Raw genomic sequence first — 19,931 nt, forward strand, 5'->3', positions numbered from 1 at the left:
ATACAAGCGTAAAACTTCTCACAAATGCTTACGATTAGATGCTTATCAATTTCAGAGGCGGAGCCATTTGAAAATGCAATTGCCATAGCAATAGTTGTTAGGTAATCAGTTTTGCATATTAAACCGACCACTGAAAATAACTTTCATAACCTGATTTTATCTGTTTAAATATTATCAAACCAGCTGGTTGCCCCATTATGGTTTTGTCCCCCTTTAGGTACGAGCTAATACAAAGCGTATGCAAAATGTCCAGGATCATATAGTTTAATCAGCTTCAAAGTGATAAATCTATTGAACATATGGAATTGGTCAAGGAGCAATAGGACCAGCTCATTACACCTGTTATCTTCTGTACAGTAGTAAAGAGTTGGGAACTAAACTCAAGTTTTTCATTTTTGATGACTTCAAAGAAAGAGATTTGGTAAAAAAAAAAGAAGCTATCTTCTCATTTCTTTAGATGCCACATGAAAAAAAATGCACATATTGATCGACACGGTAAGGTGAAGGAATGGAGAACAAATACAAACAACTAAAGTGAAACAACTTGTGACAAAGTATACTCTTGCAAACTTCAAATCACAAACTGGTTTCCACTCAGGGACCACTTTTTAATAATTAACCGGTTCCTCTGTTACAGGCCCCTGTCATTGTGGCCCACGTTGGCAGAAGACCACCTCACAGGGATTTTCCTCTTCACCAGGTAACCACAAAGAGGAAAAGAATCACATTATCCACATGTACAGTGCCCTCATCCGCCCACACACGTAAGCCCTCTGCACTACACAGCGCTGACCACCACCGAGGCAGGAAACACAGAAACGCGCACACACGCATAGCATATTATCTTTATGAGGTGTTATACATCGGTGACCACCAACACAGGGTCTCAGTGTTCCCTAATCCACACTGTGTCTGAAAAGGCCGCTTCATGCAGTTGAGGGATTACATTGTCGGATTAATGGGAGTTTTAATTTGAGTCATTGTTGGAACTCTTGGCCGTAAGAATAGGTGGGGAAATAATACCAGTGCTTTCTGAATGAAATTAAATGTGAAATACATTCAACTTTCATCTTTTTATTTTAGAAATAAACCAGAAAAAAGTTAACTTTGTAAGATCAGAAACTGTTTTTAGTTTGTTTTGTCTAATAGTAATAAAAATATTACTATGAGGCATGTATCTGATTTTACCAGACATTTATTTGACAAGAAGTTAAAAGGCCATAGTTGTTCATATATTATACACAAAGAAGCTATAGCTTTTAAAAACTACTAAATGAAAAGAACATGGCATCCTCATTGTTTTTTAAATTAGGTTGGTCATGTTTACCATAAAAAACTGAGTGAGTTCTGTATAAATACAAAGAATTTGAATTATCAGAATCAGAGGGTCTATTCTTGAAAATTAACATTCAATGTGAATGTGTGGCCACTTTTTGACAACACAGAAATGGATAAAGTAAAGATCGTAAACACAAAGATTTTATAAGCTAGAGACTTTTTTGAACTCTTGAAGGAAACAAGTGAAAAGGTCAAATGTCTCTTCACAAAAGGAATTTGATTGTTGAAAACATGTTTTGACCCAGGATGATAAAAACAGTTATAATAAATTTAAAGGAAGAGTCAACCCAAAACTAAAAAGATGAGGAAACAAGACGGCTCACGACACAGCCAGAGCACAGAGGCTGCTTAAAAGAATCAAGATAAGAAAATGCTTAAACCAGTTTTATATTTTATGTTACTTCTGTCAATACAAAACACTGAAAGATTTCTCCAGTCTGTGTGAAATCAGGAGCAACTAGCAAAACCACTGCATGACTTGCTAATTTAAGACAATCTATTCTGGTGACTTCTATTGAAAAGATCATGCCAATACATTCATGTTCAAATCTGAGTTCTGCTGGTCAGAAATGGAGCACAAACATTTATCACTTTATGAATTCAAATTTTAGCTGGAAACTTTGCTATAGTTCATTTTGTCTTGGGGTGGACATTGTGTTATACATTTATGTCTGAGTTTGGCTTCTCCAGTGTAAAATCACCACTCTTTGTTAAGCTGTGGTTTTATTCTCAGCAGCCTGCTGCATTTTTTTTCTTCTTCTTTTTTTTCCATACAATTTTCTCAATTTGGGTCATGTCTTTTGCTAAATCCCTCCACACCACTGAAAACAGTTGAAAAAGTGATAGAAAATGTCCTTCAACTGTTGTATAGCGTCTCCCAATCATTTCCATCTGAACATCAGATTACAGATTCATTTAAATATTATCCACAGTTTGGCTTAATCTTGTTTTCATTTTGACTGATGCCCTTTAATGTAGTAAATGGCAGAAACCTGCTATAAAATGGCTAAATAATGCATATATACCAGAGACATAGATGCATTATGTCCCCTAAAATGGAACAGAACCATAACTCCAGTTGGATAAAGAATACTCTTAATTTTATCTTTCTCATGAGGAGACAGCCCAGTAAAAAATAACACTGACCATTCCTTTTTTTTTTTTCTTATTTGGTTCCCAAAGCAGAACTAAATGGCTTTCTTAATCTGCTGTTTGTCATTTTAATTTGCTTCTTTAAATGAAACACAAAATTCAACATATGTATCAAACAGGAGAATATGAAATGCACAATCATCCATTTCTTCCCTCCTTTTCTCATTTAAAGCTTGTGGAACAAATGAATTTCATTATTAAGATTAAATGAAACCACTCGTACAATCAGCTTCTGGATAGACTGCTGTTTTACCGGTCTCAAACTGAGAGTCACTGCTGAGTTCCACATGTAGTCCAGACTGCATTTATTTAGAAAATTAAACGATTTTGTTCTTTTAACTTCAGTTGTGGACGGGTGCTGGCTTTTAAGTAACAGTTCAAATTAAGTTCAAAATTAATTTAGAGCTAAAGGCAAAATTGTCGGCCACTGTATTTTTTTATTTTAAAGATCATTCTGTCTGAAAAGGTTTTCTCTAAATATCACCCTAGCAGAAAGTTGCAGTGAGCATTGGATCATATGATGAATGCTCATCCGATACTTATATATTGTTTTACTCCACAGTAAGCTGAAACTGAATTATCCATGTCCTTTACACATTTTTACTTTTTAGTTCAACTTTTTGACCCTTGCTCAGCATTGTCTATTCACTTTTATAACCCAGGCACAATATTGCCTAAAAGCCTGGATTTCAACGTTTGAAGTATGTGGGTGAAATACATGACATTCCGGCATCACCTTTTAATGTATCTGGTACAGTAGCATGTTGGTGTGTGAGTATATGTGACAGATGAAAGAATATTTGGATAATTTCTGTGCAAAAAAGCACAGCCCCCGGTCAAAAACAACCAATCAGAGGCAGGAGGAAGGTCTTGGTGCTGTCAGTCATCCTCACGTGTGCGCTGCTAAATGTGCTTATGACAGAAAAGCAACTTACCGTTCCAATAAAACTGTTTATCTGCCATCGCTGGTAGTAGCTTGAGCATTCATGACTGGCTCTTATTTTCTATCCTTGTTTTTGTAGCATGTATTGTTAATATTTTGCTAGGTCTTGCTCATACGGTACAAGCATGGTAACTATCGGCCTCCTTTGGGTATATAAATATGTTGCTCTTTAATGTGATTTGTCTTGTGTTTTATCCAAGCCGTTTATTTTTACGGAAGCCATGTGTTAGCTTTCCTTTTTGTAAATGCTTCCACAGCTATAGCTTAGTTTTGTAAATCTATTTTTTATTTTATTTTTTTTCCAACATGCTTCTGGAGAGTTGCTTCTCTCTGAGTCATTCCGGTTTAATGCGATCCTCATTTCCCTTTGACGAGTTTCTCAGACATTCAGAAAAGCATTGTAACTATACTATGATGGTAATCCAATAAATAATAATAAAAAAAAAGGTTATTGTTTGGACGGCGCTGTTGGCGACACAATTTGTTGCTTTCTCTGGGGGAGTGATTGGAGGTCATGTTTACAAACCACTGCTGTACATGCATGTCCATTGAAGTGAATTCAGGATTTCACAGCGGCACCAGTTTACCCATGCAAAAACTCTGAAAAGCTTCAACACTCTCAGTGAGTCGTCAGGTTCATACAAAGCTGTGCATCTTTGAAAGGGGCTTAAAAAGCAGCCTTGTCAGCAGGAGAGGTCTTCATAACAATGAGCTCACAAGATTCACAAAAACAGCTAAATCCCCAACAAGCCTCTCAAATAAAAATCAAAGTTCTTCAAAATTACAAACAAATGTTTTGAAAACATGAACTGTAAATGAACCAGGCCACTTCCCTGTTGCAAATTGGTGATTACAATGCAGACAAAGGCCGCGTGATAGACATTATGGGCATGTATAGAGGAGAACTATGTGAAGTCACAGCTCAGACATTTCATTGTTTGGTATCTCAGTAATTCTAAATACATTTCTGTGGCAAACAAATTTCAATGTGGAGAGGTGGAATATCTTTTAATACTTTCGTAAATAACTCAAATAACTCAAAACCTTTGAGCTTGGACAACACTAGACATTGAGATCTCCCAGAAATAAAAGGTAAAGGCTGGGAGGGACAAACCAAAGAAAGGCGCACTTAGGGAATGCAAAGTGTTTAGTCAAACATTTTATTTAGTGGATCTATACCATTTGTTAAGAACCCCTATTTGAACTTATGTTTGTTCAAAGTCCATTTAATGCTGATTCAAAGTGGCATTCTAAGTATGCATCCGGAAATCTGACATAATTGTTCCCAGTATGGAACCCAATTTACAATCTGTAAAAGTGTAACACTTCAGTGACAGTAAAATTATGAGTACATTCAGAGATGTAAACCACTTTAGCAATATATTTTTTATTTACCAAAATCAGAGTTCAGAAATGCGACAAATATAAGAGGCAGGTTCCTTTCCTAATGAAATACAATCACTTGTATACTTATTAGACATTACTGATTTGTGAGATGACTGTCTCTAGCTTCACTCTCATACAATTTACACTGGTATCTTGTCAAAATGATGTTTCTACATTGTTGGTTTTTTTTAACAATAAGCTACATAAATTTATAAACTTAAGTCTATTTTTGCATCTTTCCTAGCCTAAAGTTGTTGTGTGCCTAAAAATAGAAAACATCACAACTAATTATGATGCAGTGCAGTTTGTGCTCGACCATCCACTCCATACCTACTCACCAACTTGGCTCTTTGACCCCACTCACTTATGTCATCAACATCTATTGTCAGTAAACTGAGTAGGCCATGACTGAGCTATATACAGGTGGGAGCTCATTAAAATGTAGATGGCGGCTCCTCACGGAAAACTTTCGGAGATGGTCCAGGACGTGTTAATTTAGCAGTCTGTCCTAAGGCACTAAAAGGCCACAAATTGATCTGATTGGACTATCCTCAAACAAAGTCATTACCTGCACGTCATACCCTGGTTGATAAATACTTAAATTAAAAGTCTTTGTTAAAATCAGACACTTCAGTCTCCATCGCCCTCTTTCTCTTTAATGATTTTTGTGGAATCTAGATCGATGGCTACAGACTGACTGTATCCAAGATAAACAATTCAACTCCTAGTTTTTGATTTATAATTAAAGCTACCTAGACTAAATGGTTCTGACAATCTGTATTAAAAAAGATTTCTGCTTTTCATTTATTTTTTTTTCCAATGTAATCCCACACACTGCTCTTTCATTATTTTAAATTAATCACCAGCTTTGCATATCTCTGCTGCTGCTGCTAGTCACATAATTTATTTTTTTCAAGTTGTTAGAGAAAGAAAACATCACCCCAGAGTACAAAATGAGTCTGTTTTGGCCCAGGTTGTTTCTGCTTTTTGACTGCTTCAAATCTTTGAATACGTTTTTCCCAGACCTGAAATGTGCTGTCAGTGTGATCGTCCATCATACAATACAGACCATCACCAGATCATTCAGGAAGTATGTTTGCTCTGTAGATCTGTGTTGCTGCACATAGTTGCAGAGTACATATTCCTCGCAGGGCTGTCTGTTCATCACTAGACTTCCTCTGCGTTAATTGAAATTAAACAGTATTGTAAGCAGAAATAGATCTATTATTGCAATATTTTAAAAGAAACAGCCTTTCTTTTTCTACATTTATTATCATAACTAAACAAAATCTTTTTTTTTGATACTAGTTTGTTTTTAAAAGCTGTGATTTATTTAAAATGTGTGATTGGATAGCTAGCAACTGTAATGTAATGTGCCTTAAATGGCAAAGCTTCGCTTCTTCTCCAAAACAGTTTTTCGTGCCAGAACATAGCCAGACTGGAACCAAATATAGTCCCTGAAATAAAATGTTTTAAGCACTGAATTGGGATGTACTTCAAAAATCAGCAAATTGGGGCATCCTTGTTGATATGGAGATGGTTTTGGCAGGGGAAAATGGCACGCCTCGAGATTATGCTAAAAAATACACATTTGAAACAAAATCTGATGCTGTAAGGAGGAAATTGGGGCTAAATTGGCACATTTTTCCTGCTTAAGTTAATTGTGAGCTTGCTATTGTGAGGGCGTTGCAGGATGACAGATTGGTGAGGGCTGACACATGTTTTTGGAGGAGTTTAAAATTCAAATGCTCCTCGTGTGTGAATACAGACACCTGGAGTAGTCGGGGGGGAGAAGGGGGATTCAAGTGTGTCTGTGTCGATGGTGGTTTGCATTTACCCATAACCCTCTCTGTCCCTGCCTCTCTTACTTTCAGTGTCTCTCCAATCTTTTGAGTGTTACGTCTACAGAATGATTAAAATTCACCCTGGTATGAAAAAAAAAAGTAATGTTGCCACATTTAAAAAAAAGAAGTTTCAAATACGAAGGCAGGATTTATATTTGTTTGAGCTCCTGGGTACAGATGATCTCCGAGCTATTAAAATTTCATTCATCGGTAATACCCTCCCACCTTCCTCTTCTATCTTCCTGTTCGAGTCTCCCTCAATAGAACTTTCATATTTGCAATAATATGTGCTTCTTTGTGTCAGTTCAGTTCATTTTATTGGCACATGGGTGCGATCCGTCGTCCTTCTCCATCTTTGTTCGTTTTGTTCCTCCTCTCGCTCTGCGTCACCATCCCTTCCTCGCTTCTCCCTCTCAAAATCTGGCATGGAACTGAGACAGAAGAGAGCCTGCTGTTTTTCTGACACACTCTTCCTTTCCCAAATCAAAACCAACTGAGGCGAAATCAGGTTATTACCTTAGCTGTGTGTGTTTTTTTTTTTTTTTTTCCCTCTTTCCCTCTCGCCTATTCTTCCGTTTTTGCTCAAGGTCTATGAAATCTTACGGTTTGAAAAGAAAGGCCAGCTGCTCTCTGAGACGAGCGGGTGTGAGCTAGATTTGAAAGAATGGCTGCATAAATAAGCCAGAAAAAAAATAAATACGAAAGTGGGAGATGGATGTTTGACGGGGTGTGTTACCAAGTGTGTGGTGGTGTGCATCTTGTTGTATACCTTCACTGAATACACTACCCGTCACATACAGAGTTGCATCGTGTGTGATCACATTTGCCTGGTTACTTGTGGTGACACAACATCTTTGTATTTTAAGCTGTTTCCTTCTTCAAACAGGAACAAAGGGAGACCACATTGTTAAACTGTTTATTATGCATAGACACTCCATGTGTAAATGAAACAACTTTCCTGAGTAACTATTAAGTGTTTATCGCAAGTTTTAATGCTGTAGAAAGAAACAGTGACTTACGTAAATGAGAATCCAGCATTATTTTCCTTCACATTTACACTGCAGCAAATACCAGTTTACAGAAACACCATGCTAGTTTGCCAAGCATTCTTTTGTATTTAAAATCACAGCAGAGAGCAAGGGGAGGAGGGTGACCAGCACATACAGAAGCATTGATTGACAGTACTAAGACCCTCCTCCTCTTTCTGATTGTTTTTTTTTTCTGACTGGGAAAAGTGTATTTGTGCAGATGGACTGTAGGACCAGAGGGAGAAAGCGGAGGAGGTTGACTTTTTCCCCCCACAGATTATCTGTTCCATACTGTCACAACATAGTAGCAGTTTGAAAAATTTGTAAAATAATATAGATTTTCTGGAAAAGTTATGTACTGCAGCTTTAAATTTGTACTTTTAAGCCAAAACATACATGCCATGGTAGGAAATAATGAGACAGCAGTTTATGGTTGAAATATTAGTGCTGTTTTTGTAATGAGTTTTAAACTCACTGACAGGGTGGCATTTTGGAAAGAGATTACAAGTGTGCTGTTTAAAAGAAAAAATAATCTAGACTTCTACCACTAACTTGTGTTGTGCACAGCTTGTATTGTAAGAGCACATAGTTTGATTTAGATTTAAATGTATTTAACAACTTTTGACCAAGCCTATGGAATATTCCTGCCGCGGAGGACCTAGATGGACACAGATGGGATAAAGAGCCTTTAAAAAATGGGACATGGCAAAACGTTGATGGAGAGTAGTCCGAAACATCAAGGCCATTTGGTATGGCATGGCAAGTGGACGTTAACAATCACATCTAAAGAAGGACAGGACATTTCAGGGATGGCTGCATCTGTGACAGATGATGAGAGGAGATTGGAGGACAGGAGAGCGGGGAAAGGTTGGCACAAAATGCAATAACCTCAGGTCAGAGGCAAATATGCAGCCGGTAGAAATTATGGGTAAAATGATGAAAGAAAATCTAAATTGATCAATAATTTAACCTCCAATAAAAATTGATACAGGAAATTTAAAAAAGGAAGTCGCTCAAAGAGCAGTACAGGAACAACTTCCAAGTTTTCTTGGTTGGGCTTGGTGGCCACAGAGAATTATTGCAGACTGTTCTGTAGATTTTTCTAAGGTAACATCTAACCTCAAGTTTGTCATGAGTTCTAAAAAAATAATAATTTCACTAGGTTTAATTGCATGTACATATGCTATTTGTAAATTTTGTTTAGTGGTGCAACAAAATCTCAAGGGTTAAGATAAAATAAAGGCTGGTTTCAATTATTTTGGATTTATAAGAAGAAAATTAGTAAAACATTCTGCATTTGCCATTTTCCTAAAAATGATTTTGAAAGTTTCCAGCAAAGGTTTGAACTATGTTAAATCACCATGAAAAACACTTGCTTGTATGAAGATATTGAAGTTTTTCTTTAGTTTGTCAATAATCTTTTCCAAGTAAGAAGTGTGACCTTATTCTACTTTGTGTGGTGCTGGCATGTTTTCCATTTTCTGAGTTTTTTGTTGTTGTTGTCTTTTATGCTTTTATTTCCATCCATAATCCATAATCTTGCTGGATTTATTGGTTATTTTAATGTGTAATGTTGGAATTTGTAGATGGATTGCTAAGCAAAGAAGCCTAAATAACAACAAGCTGAATAATTGTGGTGCCTAACAGACTTATTTTTTTTAGTAAAGAGACTGTGAGCTGAATAAAACGCTCTGTTCAAAACTCTAAATTATGTATGAAAAAAGTGCCTCCAACAACCCCTGCATCAGGATCAAACCTATTACATTTTTAGTTTGAATGGACACACTATTGATCCACTCCTCTGCCTCTAGTTATTCACATGTCGAAAGAAAAAGTCACTTTTATCTGTAGTTTCAAAAATATTTTAATAAACTGCTGTGTGTGGGTGTCCTTCATATATTCAGATGAGCCAAAATCAGATTAAAAAGTCCACATATTTGCTATTTAATAGCAAACACCTTTCAGCTAGAAATAACTCTGTTTGAATCAAATGTTCATTTTGAAAATTTAATTTAGAACCTAAGCAAATCCATCTCTGGATTTGATGAAAGAAATGAATTCATGACTTCCACAAAAATCCCGTCAGTTTCTTGGTTCTGGGTAGGGCCTAAACAAGGCCACTGCATTCATCCCAGAAGCCTTAGCTCTCTCACCTGTGCAAATTACTGTGTGTAAACAGACAGGATCGCACTAGTTTCATGTGGTTAGCCACTTCCCCAGCTGGGACTGGCTGTGCTCGGGAGAAATAAGCCATTTCCTGCTCACTGAGGGAAAGATATGCCTAACTGTAACACACTGTAATTTTTTCCAGATGGTGGGTGGATTTTATCTTGTTGGAGTTTGTGTAGTGCTCAACAGGACACATGCTCACTAATGCAGAATCTACTATGCACATGCTTTTATTAACTATACGTTAGACTACACTTAAGGCATTCTGGAACTAAATAAAATGCCATTCAGAATCAGTCTGAAGCAGAAGATGAAACAAGTAAACGATATCAACATTTATTTTAATCTAGTTTTAAGCTATTAAATTACAACCAGAGTTATGGTGGAATGGTCCAGATCGAAGCATATTTATGTCCAAGAATGGCCCAGTCAAAGCTCATATCTAAATCCAACTGAAAAGACTTGAGATCTTTTTTTCCACAGACAGGCTCTGTCTAATTTGTCTGTACTTGTGCTTCATTTCCATCTTTAGATGTGCAAAGCTGATTTGAATGCTTGGAAAACTTTTCAGATTTTACTTTGTATAAATATATCAATATTACATTGTTTTTTTTTTCTACTTTACTACTAAATGATACTTTGTGTTGGTCTATCATGCAAAATTTAAGTTCAAATAGTTCAAGGTCTGTGTTTGTGACATAAGAAAATATCAAAAGTTTCACTTTTTCTGTAAAAATGAGTTAAGATTAGGTAAGTAGCCATATTTGTGTAGCAAATTTCTGACCTATAAAGATCAACATAATTTGTCTTGATTGCCAGTACGCTTGTCTTCCCCATTTTGAGGACCTTCAAGGATAAATTGGCCTCCGTGTCACATCAGATTTTTACCCCAGAGGAACTTACTGTTCACTATGTGATAGTTCCCTTGACACTATGATCACTTTAACATTTCAAATTGAAAACATGTTTTATTTACATTCATTTTAGGACTGCCACTTGGAGTGACCGGTGATATATCTCAAAACAATTATTTTTCTAAAATTGAGGTTTTTAAAGAAACTGAACGAATCTCCAAATATTAGATTTTTTTTTTCTTTTTGAGAATATACAGATGAAACAATAGATTCTTTTTTTTAGTGCTTTTACATACAGTATTTTTACCCAGAGAACCATAGTTGAACCATAGTACTGTACATCTTCCATGCTTAAAAGAAGCAGTGCTGCAAGGTCATTCAGACCCAGCTCTACTTACCCCACCTGACCTTGTGTTTTTGCATGAATGTGCACATCATGTGTGTTTGTGGGATGAAAAGGCATTCCAGCCAATGTGAGGGCATGTCCAGGCTAATCCTCCGTCCATAACACAGACAGTTAAGTTTCCATGACCTCAGCTTCATGCTGTTCAGACATACAGAGCCACACACATTGCATAGAGACACACACTTTTTCTTTTTTTTTTTCTTCGCTTTTTTTGCCTTTTTTTAATTTTGCCTACCGGCTGTCACCTCTTGCTGATGCATCCTTTCTCTGAGTTGCAACATTTTGTCAATTACTGTTAAGTTTATTATTTGGGGAAAAGTGAATGTTCTGTAATACCACAGGATTTCTGTCATCTCCAGAACAATTATGTCAATTAGCTCACATTAAAATGCTTTCCAGAGACGGCTTTCTTGGCTAATAACAGTCCAATGAAGTGACAAGTAAGCAATTAATCTCACTGTAATTGCTCAGTAGGTAAAGCCAATCCGTCACAATTAGTCCTCTCCCTGCTTTATTCCTTGCTGTCAGCATGCATTCTGTATTCAGAAAACTCACTCACCACTTGTCAATCAAATATAAATTTACCCTTTCTCTCCTCAAGGGACAGAGTTGAGTTCCACTATGTTGACATCATGGTGATGCAGCTGGTCTGCACATCTGACTTCTACCATAACATAGGGAGCTGCTTTACAGTAAAAGTCGATTCCTGGAAATTATAAGGTAGAGGGCTCTGGTGGATGAGTGCAAAGTAAATATAAATGATGTTTCCAGAACCGATCTAAGTTCAATCTTTCCAAGCACTGGGCTGAATGTTAAAAATATAAAACTGGTGCTTGCAGCTGATGTCAAGATTCAGAGGGGCAAACCCTGGTTTTGTGTTTTAGGCTGTATATGATACTCTATACTGCCAGATCACTTTGCCACATGTGAGAGTCTGCCTTTGAACTGACAGCTCTACAAACTCAAAAGCTATGATACGTCTTGTGTGATTTATAGTGTGTGCAACTTTCTGCTTCTGGCAAAGAACCTTTTACCCATTGACAGAGAAAACACACAGTGAAATAAAGCAAAATGCCAAACAGCTGCTCCATAACAAGAAAAAAAATATCTAAATCAGCTTTTGCATCTTGTATTGGAACCGTTTTCTTCTTCCTTTTTACTTATTGGTGTTGTGTGGATTTAACAAGACTCAAAACACCTCATCTGCAGACCAAAAATGTCTTCCTATGCTTGTCAACATGTCATGGATTTTCTATCTTCCCTTGTGATGGTAGGACATGAAGATATATAATATTTAATTGAAGATTTAAAGGATTGTTGGCTTTTTGTAACATCTTTTCTTGACGTGGTGGTGGCAATGTTACAATATGCTTCTCTTTCCTGAGGAGGTCAGAGTTGACAGGAAAGAGAAAGAGGCCAAATACAGTGCAACCTTGGTATAAACTGTTAAAAAGCTGCTAAAGATTATGTTTTCTTTCCATAATAATGGCTTTTTATAATGGCTGGTACAGGTCTATCATTCTTCAACTTCCCCTTCCATGTTTGGTTTAATCTCAAAATGATTTTTTTTGTGCAGGATTTTAAGTCTTTTTATTGTGAAACCAATTAAAACCAGTGCCTTTCACTGATTTGACTGCTGACATCCACCAAGTACAGATTGAAAGCACAAAGTTGTACTTTTATTTCCCAGCTTTAACTGAAACAACAGAGCGCTGAAAAGTGGCATTCGTTAAAAGCCGCAATTTTGTGAGCTAGATGCATTACAATTCCATCCCATAATTTCAAATATTGCCTGAAAATACAGTTTTTTTTCCCTTTGAAATGTTTAATTGTTCCTCAGCTGATTTGCCTTTTTTTTCACTCTTGTTCCCACCACTAATTAAGACTGGAATTTGACTGTTGATGGCTTTACTGCAGGATCAGAACACACCCAGCCATTATAAAAAACCCAGGGACCCATAATGTGGTGTTGACTTGGCAACTAAAAACCAAGGGGTGGAGAATCTGAAGGAGGGGAGCAGAGCTGCTGACTGTTTCTCTTGGTAGCTCAGAATTTTTCCCCATGGCTCCTTTCCTCATTTTGCTTGTCATGAGACGTTTTCTCTCTCCCCTTCTTTGAAAATGTTTTCTGTTTGTTTCCTCTGCTCTCTGGCATTTTTTTTTCGGCTCGTTGTCTTTTCTCTTGACCTCTTGTCTCACCTCCTTCTTTCACACCCAGCTCTCTCACACAAAGCTTGTATTCTGCCTCCTTCCCTTCTTGCCACAATAGGATCTAATATGAACTTTTGACAGGAACCAAGATCTTTGTTTTATTGCCAGTGTTTCTGTGAATGCCCTCATAAATCTAATGCTGTAACGCTTTTGAGACGCCCTCCAGTCGTTGCAACCGAACACACACCCCTACACACGCAGGCATATGCTCTCCTTCTAATTCCAACCCCTCCACTTTTTCTCACTTTTCTTCACTTAACCCCAAACGCAATTGTACACATACGTAGATGTGTGAATGTGGGCTTTTAGGTTGTTTGTGTTCACATCAGATGCAGCAGCCTCAATGTTTGCCTGCAGTTTTCACTGGCTCCAGTCCACCCCAACGACCCCATGGGAATTTGTGTATCAGCATCTTCTCAAAAGGCTCTTGGGCGTTCGAGTGATAAATAGAGCACAGGAAGAAAGTGGAGAACATAAAGTCACTGGCTGCAGTGACTTTATGCTAACAAAGATTTTCTGATGTTACATCTGCTCTAGATTTTTTGAGTTTGATGGTAAAAATGTAAAAAAAAAAAGAAAAAAGTGATATAATTTAAGAGAGCAGAGTGAATAAGCTCAAGACCAAATTTAATGTTTCCATTGTTCACATTTTATGTGCATTTTGTCATGTTACAACCGCAAACTTTATATAATCTGCTGGTAGTGTACATGACAGCCCAATACAGAGGTCTGCAGAGGGGAAATGATAGTCTTAAGATATTTTTACAGATAAAAAAAAAGTGAAATGTATGATGGGCAAGTGTATTTAGCACCCTTTATTCTGATACCCCTAAAGAAAATGATAGAAACTGTGGTCACTGAAGAAAAATATTTGCAGTTATTTTGTAAACAGCAAGAAAAGAAAATCAGTATCTAAAAGTGTGTAAAGCAAGCTGAGATATACACGCAAAGACCTAAAGTTGTATTTGCAGAAAAATGTGATTGACTCAGGAAAGTGAATACAATTGCACACTGTGCACACTTTATCATTTTCAATTTTTAAACTGTGAGCAATAACTGTCTATCCATGTCAAAATTGCACACAAATTTTATTTGATCCATGATTTAAAATATAGACGTTACAAATACAGTGACGTTGATGGTTGTAAGATAATATACAAAAAGTTTAAGGCGCTGTGCACATTTCATCATCCTAAGTTCAGGTTCAACTTTATTCACATGTATGTTGCTACTGACATGTACATTGCTGACGGCCATATGATGCACAATATTGGTAGCTACACTCAAAATTTGAAGCATATGTTCCATCCGGGTGTGCTACAGATACTCTGCTACTGCAGAGTTGTCAAATAGAAACGTATCTTGGCCACAAATGTGGTGCATTTCAGCAATAACAGGTGGAGTTTTTAAGGTCAGTGTCATCACTCGGCCTGTAAGCATACACACACACACACACACACGCAGACCCTCCACCACACAAGGACACACCTACCAAGGGAAACAGTTGTGCACATGACATTTGCTTGACCTAAAAGGGAGCATTATTGTTGCAGGGGACTTCACATAAATAAAACATACAGAGTGTTGGAAAGGTACGGTGACCCTTATTTATCTCAGAGGCACAGCATTTATCACCGGACTTGACTTTAATAAAGTTTTGGCGTTTTGTCACATGCATAATGTTCAAAGGAGAAATAAACATTTCCTGTGGCACAGGGTGAGCTTTCGTTTTTAACCTGAGAGCAGAAACATAAACCGGTGCATGTAATCCGAGAATGTAAACAAGCTTCTCTTTCTTTCAGGTGTGGCAGACTGAGATTCAGTGGCAACATCTACACAGAAGCTGATGGTAAGTTATGATGCCACTTTATTTTCGTATTTTCAGATATTTATTCACATAACATATTCTGCTGCTTTGTTCTTTTCTTTTTTATTCATTTCACTTTATCAACTTTCTTGCTATAATGCATATTTTCTTTTAGCCTATGTCCTTATCACTCATTGCTTCTGCACGCTCTCAGATAATTGCATAAATAATGTACATCACGTTAATCCTCAACTTGCCTCTTGCTTCTCTTGTTCTCTGCTTCCTTTCTCTCTCAGGTTGGGGAGATTTTTCTCAACCTTGTCACCTCTCCTTCCCCCTGTCTCTCTTCCTGTTGCTGTGCCTCGGGTTAAGCTCTTTCTATCTGTCTGTCTCCTCCTTTCTCTCTAATTACACTGTTCTCAGCTCCAACTCTGTACCTTCCCATGGGTTTGTATGTCACTAAGTAAAGACTAACTGAATGGCCTTTTTGTGTTTTGCAATGTGGGAAATTTTGCCTTATTTATTTTGCATGTACGGGGTGAACCTGTGTGTTTCCATGTTAGTTGTGTGCGTGTGTTTATCATATTGTCCTGCATTTTTAAAATAAAATGGTAAATTATTTATACTTCTTCATCTTTCTTTTGCTAAAAATTATGCTGGAATAAATAGCATATTGGCACCACTGCTTCTGAATGTATTCAGAAGCAGAATGTACATACATATCTACAGTATGTATGTACATACATAGATATGTAGATATGTACATATCTATGTATTTATATACAGACATATATACTGTATGTATGTGTAGATTAAATACATAGATAAATGTATGTATCTATACATACATTTGAGTATGTATAGATACTCAAATGCCTATACATTGACCCAATTTTAGAGGTAATTATTGGCATGCAAACACTCTATCTGCATTGATAAAAAAAATCCCTCAACTCAGAAAGTCAAATGCTGGATTTTTCATTATTAGTTTAGTTAATGATCTCTTGAAGCCACTCATAGATGGTGATGTGGGACACTGTATACAGTATGATTAGCATATGCTCTGCTGATCATTATGTAAACGCAAACAAAAATACAAAGACGCAGAACAAAATTGAGCTCATCATAATGTGTTTTTCATAAATGCTAAATGATATTCTTTCAAATTTGGATCATTGTGGGAGATTTTGTCATGCTAACGTAAAACTCACACCCAATGTTTCCATATTGTCAACGCAAGAAAATATGTTTTCTATGGACAGATTTCAACTGTCAACAGAAAAAATATAAAGCTTTACTTCACAGCTGTTTCTGTTTTTCTTTGTCTGACAATACAGGTTTAAAATCGTAAAAAAAAAACAACAACAAATGGAATTCAATTAATTTTCATTCTTTTGTACCTTCCATCATGTCCTATGGTTGGATTTTCTCATGTATAGCAATTACATGTTGAAAGCTAGAAAAAAAAAAACTTTGGTCACATAAAAAAAATATGTCAAAACATTGCACAAGGCTATTTTCATAGTAAAAAGAGAGAGAAAAAAGTATCACCTTTGGCTCTGTTAACTAATTTCATTTTGCCTATTCTGTTTTCATTGTTCAAAGGTTTGGTTCATCTCCAACAAACCTACTAATCTAACTTCAAAGGGGTTCCTGTCATGTTATGGCACGTTTTCAAAACTGTGATAAGGAAAACACTCTCATGCTTAAAGCCTTCTCCTCTGTCCCTCTGGTCAAAACTCATAAATACTTTGGGCCGTTGGTTCACTGGCAATCAAAATTAGAATTGGTCTCATTTTTCACTGTCAGCCACTTCCTTTGCAAAAGCAAATAAATGCATGGACCACACTCAGACAAAGACAGAAGCGGCAAGACATTGAAAAACACAACCATGGCATTTTTGTTAACAACAATTAGAAAAGATTGTATTCTGACGAACTCTGACTGAAACTGCTGAAAGACTGTTTGTCTAACAGGGCTGGTGATTCATCAAGTGCTTCCCTGTCACTTGTATGACACATGCCATACAGGCTGCTTCTTGTTGTCCAGGAATAGCTTGTGAAATTACCTTCTTCGGTGAATCACATGGTTCTGGTGCCTCTGAGAGAATGTTTTGACAGAGAAGACTACTATTCTTTTAAAAACAGATATAAACATTTGTTTGCCAGTTTGTTTAATAGTTAAAATACAAGAAAAGTGAAAAACCAACAGACTCATAACCAGTTTACAGGGGAGCATAGAAATGTACTCATTTATCTCCTTCCCGGCTATCAGCAATGTGGGCTGCTGTTGGTGTCAAGCTCTCAATTACACAGAAAAAGCTGGAAGACATTGCATTCTGTCTATTACTTACATTTCCGCACCAATACAGAACAAATGTGTTCGAGTGGGTTGTTTACAACCCATCAAATATGGAGCGGCACCATCATTTCTTTGGGATCATTCTTTATTCTATATTTATGCTAACGTGTAAAATTATTAAACCAAAATTATTTCTTTGTAGCTCTTCTCCAAGCAGGCAAAATTTCTTGTCACATTTTACAACAGCAGCAGCAGCAAATGTCTGTAAGTGACATTTAATTTACTTTTAAAATATTTTTAAGTCAAGTATGATTCAAAATTTTAAACCTGATAGAATGATAAAGAAACCTACTTAAATTAATGGTTTTAATTTACTATTGTCAATCTAAACTTAATATTTAACTATTAAAATCCCTGTTTTAATCCCCAGCCTCCTGAAATATACACTTCCGACATCCGTCATGATTAATCATTTGCCTCAAATGATTAAGTGACGCAGTTGCAAAGGGTTAATAGTTTGAGTCATGCAGAACTGTCCTGACAGTTTCCATAGCAATGATCAGAAGCAAGACATTCCCCCAGAACTACAGTGAGCTCATTGTAGCTATGACGACTTCTATGACATAGATCTATGTAGGCCTGTCGCGATAAACGATAAATCAATTAATCGTACGATAAATTAAAGCTATCGACGTCATTTTAATTTATCGGCATTATCGTCTCTTCCGACCTTTTTCTCTTTCAGCTAATGAGACTGAATGAAAAAGGGCTCAACTCCGGTGCTCTCCACTGACTCCTCCCTTCCTCATTTCCTTAGTGTAAAGCCCAGCGCACACTGCACGATCTTAGAGCTGCCAGCCGATTGTCGGCTCATTTTCAAAACCTGAGACCACACATTAGCCCACAGAAATCCTAGGTATAACGGTTCGATCGGGTTCGTTCCTGCTGTGTGGTGTCCAACAATGGGCACAAAATAATGGCTACAAGTCCAGTGTACTAATTTTAAAACCAGGCATTAATCAATGCTTTACTACAATCTACCTGCAATGCATGTGGCTAGTGTAAGTCCTGACCGAATGAAAATCATTATAACCTATTTACGTCACGTTAACGAAGAACAGCTGAAAAGTTACCGGGTTTATCAACTGCGGTAGCAATTTCGCTCCAACTCCTCCTCTTGTCATTTCTATATTCTTTGCATGTTAAATAAACATTAATGTTGTTTCCAGTATCATCTCCAATGTCCGCTGGACTTCGGGTTGCGCCGTGTCAGCTGTTTGGGATTCCCCTCCGTAATTTCCCATTCAACAGGCTGCGTTAAAGCTCCCAGTCGGGGAAAATCCTGATTTGGATCGGAGCGGCAACGACGATCTACCGTAACACACCACACAATCTTAGAAAGACCAACGTTTTAAGATTGTCATAAGGGGAAAAATAGGAGCAAAAAATCTGTAGTGTGAACTATTGCATCAGGTAGTCGATGTGCCCATCTAATTATTACTGAAGGGCAACATAATATACAGACTTCATAATCTGCACTCTTTTGGTTGAATGCAGTATTTATTTCCACTTTGGCTTTATGTTGTTTAGTTTTTTTTCCAGTGCATTTTTTGTTAATGGAAACTGAGAATCCATTTTATTTTTGTTTTTGGTTGTTTTGTTTATTTTGTTTATCAGTTCCAGTGTTTAGTGTTCTTTTGAAAATAAAGTGTATCTAACTTTGGCAGGAAATCACATGCATTATTACGTCATTTCCATTAAATCAGTGTAAAAAGATCTTCAAACAATATTATCGTTTATCACAATAATTTTTCAGACAATTAATCGCTCAGCAAAATTTGCTATCGTGACAGGCCTAGATCTATGTGTAACGGGTACCAGGGTTCCGGACCCGTCAGCAGCAGATAAAGCTGAAAAATGTATGAAAATGAGCACATGGGAGACGCAGTCTGTGTTGCTCCAATTTCTCTCAGCTTATTTATTGAACAAACCAGCTCATTTAACTGTCAATACAGCCCAATTTATAGTTCAGTAATTTACTGTACATATTAAACATATTCCATCATTGACATAAACATCAACATTAGCATTCCTTAAACCAGAAATAATCAAATAACCTCATATTTTGTCCCAATTCCCTCAGGTAACATGTACCTTCAATTCACTGCACTTAATATGCATATTTAATCACACACGGTGACATATTTAATGGGCATGTATCTAAAGTTATTGTAAACTGGCATAACTATACTAGAATTCAAACTACTTTAATTAAGTGAATGCATTACGTCACAATTTAACCTTTCACCATTGTTTATAACACAAATAAACCCTGGAGCCTGATCTACATATCCCGCTATCATCTGCCGCTAGTGTGCTAACCAACTAGCATCACGGCATGTTAGCTACTCCCTCTAGCCACTGCTGGCTCCGAAATACAATAAACTATTTCGATATCTTTACACTTTGACGCATTTGCTTAAACATTTCTC

At 36.9% G+C, this 19,931-nt stretch overlaps 1 long non-coding RNA gene across 6 annotated transcripts in view; it reads left to right on the forward strand.

The window, feature by feature from the left end:
• Positions 1-19,931, forward strand: part of LOC116717553 (uncharacterized) — a 125,179-nt gene that overhangs the window by 93,145 nt on the left and 12,103 nt on the right. For all 6 annotated transcript variants that reach the window (XR_004338760.1, XR_004338756.1, XR_004338755.1 and 3 more), the window contains 2 exons: positions 638-700; positions 15,134-15,180. This is a non-coding gene — a long non-coding RNA (uncharacterized LOC116717553). The remainder of the gene's footprint in view (positions 1-637; positions 701-15,133; positions 15,181-19,931) is intronic.

This window comes from Xiphophorus hellerii, chromosome 3, assembly GCF_003331165.1.
Source record: "Xiphophorus hellerii strain 12219 chromosome 3, Xiphophorus_hellerii-4.1, whole genome shotgun sequence".
NCBI lineage: Eukaryota > Metazoa > Chordata > Actinopteri > Cyprinodontiformes > Poeciliidae > Xiphophorus > Xiphophorus hellerii.